This window comes from Cavia porcellus, unplaced genomic scaffold, assembly GCF_034190915.1.
Source record: "Cavia porcellus strain 051 isolate PalLab524CR breed Dunkin Hartley unplaced genomic scaffold, mCavPor4.1 scaffold_6, whole genome shotgun sequence".
In the NCBI taxonomy this organism is placed as follows: domain Eukaryota; kingdom Metazoa; phylum Chordata; class Mammalia; order Rodentia; family Caviidae; genus Cavia; species Cavia porcellus.
The window spans coordinates 82,669,126-82,672,360 of NW_026947489.1; the positions used below are offsets into that span (position 1 = coordinate 82,669,126).

The 3,235-nt window shown below is 39.3% G+C and overlaps 1 pseudogene; it reads right to left on the reverse strand.

Annotated features, from left to right (window-relative positions):
* Nucleotides 1-833: 833 nt before the first annotated feature.
* LOC100725561 (ATP-dependent RNA helicase DDX50-like) lies at nucleotides 834-2,973 on the reverse strand (annotated as a pseudogene).
* Between the last annotated feature and the right edge of the window lie 262 nt (nucleotides 2,974-3,235).

The window sequence follows — 3,235 nt, forward strand, 5'->3', positions numbered from 1 at the left end:
ATTTAATATCATCTTGTTTTGAAGTCCCACCAAGCTTTTGTTCTTCTGTCTCCATTGTTTTTATCATGTTGTGTCTTATTGGATTTTATTATATGTGATAGTATAAACAAAACTTTTTTATGGACAAGAAGATAATATAGTAACCATTGTTCGTTTTCTGTTAGTTGGTTCTGAATACCCTGTAATACTTTTATTCTCTTGAATGGTTTTATACTGTTTTGTTATGTTTGATACTATAGTATATGAAGCTATACTCAAATATTTCAGAAAAAGAGACACTATGGTAGCTACTGTTATGTTGGGTTGTCTTGTGGTGAAACACTATGTTGCTTAAATTGTTCTGTTCTGACCTGTTTCGTCATGTCCTCTTTTATCTTAATCTATTTTTAAAATTTAAAAAAATCTGTGGCTTCTGTTTCTTGATCAGTTTCTGTTCTCATTTCATCTTCTGCCATCTTGTCTACTTCCTGACCAACTTCCCCGCAGCTTCATCTACCTTTCTGGACCCTCGATTGGCCACCTGACCAGCTAACTGGCCGACTCTGCTACTTGACCAGTACTTCTCTGTCTGGAATTAGAACATGTGTTTCCATCATAATATTCTTCAGTTTCAAGTAATTTGGCTTGGAGCTGAGAGTAGCCCGTCTGAATCATTCCACTGTGACCCTAACTGTGGGAACATCAAAGCAAACACCTCTATTTCTTTTTAGGAGGTATTCCTGGTAATTTGGGACAATGAACTACTACTGTAAGTTCTTTCCAAGAACAGCTGGCATCCTATAGTTCTTCTGGGATTTCTAGAGTCATATCCACAAATCCCCTAACAGAAGTGATCAAAAAATGTGGTTCAAACTTGATGCATCAGAAATACAGGCTAATGCTGCAGCCACGGCATCCACTGCCCCTTTGTCTTCTATCAATCTCTGAGCTGGTGATTGGGAAAAAAAAATCAAAGCAGCATAAAAAACAGAAACCAGAGACCTGACAGTATCCATGCTTTTAGAATTTACTGTCCATTGTAGAAGGAACACCCACACATTTAAAAGTAATTCGTGCTTTTTGCTCCACATATCTTAGAATTGACCTTTTTCTTCTGTTTGATAAAACGTATGCAAATCTCTGCCCCACCAGCTCCCACCATGTCTCCAGAATGATGAACATAGGATTCAACATCTTGTGGAGGAGAACTTTGAATCACCAGGTCAACCACAGGGATGTCCACGTTGGTGGCCATTAAAACTTTAAAACTACCTTCTCTGAAGCCTTTCAGTGTAATTTCTCTTTGTGACTGTGCCGTGTCCCCATGTAAACATTGGACATTCTTTTTTATGTGTGATTTCATGGCCATCTCAGTTACATTGTTTTTGGTCTCACAGAAGATAATATCCCTCCCTTTAGATCCACTGTAGACGTGAAGGACAGCTCCAATAACTACTGGCCTCTGAGAACAGTGGCACCAGATGACCAAATGTCCCACAGTAGTTTCAGGCTTTTGGATTATTTTCCCAACAAGGTCAATCTGTTCATATCTAGATTTCATGTGTTTTTGTGGAACTAACTTCGTGTATCCACCGTGGGCAAGTTGCCAAAACAAGTGGGGTCTGAAGATTATCTTCAGAATCAATTTTGTAGGATTCAAGGATGAGTTCAACTTGTTCAGCAAAACCTAAATCTAACGTTTGATCCACTTCATCAAGTGCCACATGCAACAGTATAGAAAGATCCAGATGGCAACTCTGCAGATATGACCAGGGCTCCCAACCAAGATGTCAATACCAAAGCAGGGAGGTAACAAGAGGAACCCAACAGTAATCTGATCAATCAGTTTCAGGAAAGCATGATGCATACAAGCAAATGTTGAGGATGAGCAGGACCCTGTGGGAAGACAAAAGGACTTCTCAGACTGACACTGGCCCATTAAGAGAGGGAGAGTGTGGTAAGTGTTCTGGAAAAGGAAGACCTACTTCCAAGTCAAACTTCACTGCTTGTAATTCCATATATTGATTTCAACTGGGCCAAGAAGTAGTCATTTTGGGGTATAAAAATTCCTAGACAAAACGTCCCTTTGGGCAATCCACTGGGGTCCCCTGTCAGGTTGCCTGGGGCTGTTTGCTTTCACTTTACAATAAATGATGCTTTCTGCTTCTGTTCTACAATAAATGCTTTGCTCAGCCCTCTTTGGACTCTCTACCTTGTAATTCTTTCTGGATTGAGAGAAAAATCCAACAGCTGGAGGGTAACATTTTTCATTATCAATATGGTTAATTTGGCTTTGATATGATGTTCCACAATAAAAACATACCACACTGAGTTTTCTAGTTGTATCTTTGAAGTCTTTGGTTACTTGGGTTGTCATTTCATTTATCGGAGCCAAAACAAGGTGAGTACCTTTGATGATTAGCTTTTTTTTTTTTTTTTTTTGTCTTTTTCTTTTTCTTTTTTATCGGTACCAGGGATCAAACTCATGACTGCCTGCTCACAAGGCAGGCGCTTATGCTGCTGAGCTAAATCCCCAGCCCCTGAAGATTAGCTTTTTACAACTGCCTTTTGATTTCTTTGGAGACTTTCAACTAAGGTTATGGCAAGAGAATGTCTTTCCTGCTCCTGTCCATGCTTGGGCAATTAAGTCTTTTCCTTCATATACAGGACCAAAGGTCTTATTGTGAATAGGAAAGAGGTATGTTATCCTTTGACCTTTCAGAAGGTTTATGGTCTCTTCAGAAATATAGAAATTGGAGAAGGCTCCCTCTTTCTGTTCACAAGCTAGCATTTCCTCTAGCTGATTATTACTTGATTTATGAATAGAAATTTCTAAGGATGTCACTCGTTTTGATTTTTTTCTACATGTGTCAGTATCTCCATTTGGTAGACCTTTCTTCTTGTGAGACGTGGAAGTTCTTCTGAATACCTTTCTTCAGTGTCTCCATTTAGCTTCTCTTTTAGCTTTTGTGGGCTTGGGAGCAACCGGGTCATCTGCACTGCAATTTTCTTTCTTTCTTTTTTTTTTTTTTTTTTTTCCATATGAGTCATGATATTGCCTTGACGTTCTTCTGTAACTCCAGCTTTATGCAATGTGTTTTTCACTTATCTTGTTTACATCTCCATAGAAACTCTAAGGGACGCACAGGTCCATAAGCTCTTACCCCAAATTTTGGTATCCATTAAGCTCTTTTGCTGCTCCCTCCTGTGTCTCTCAAACTCTTCCAAGGGTGTTTCCAGCTCCCTAATGTACCCC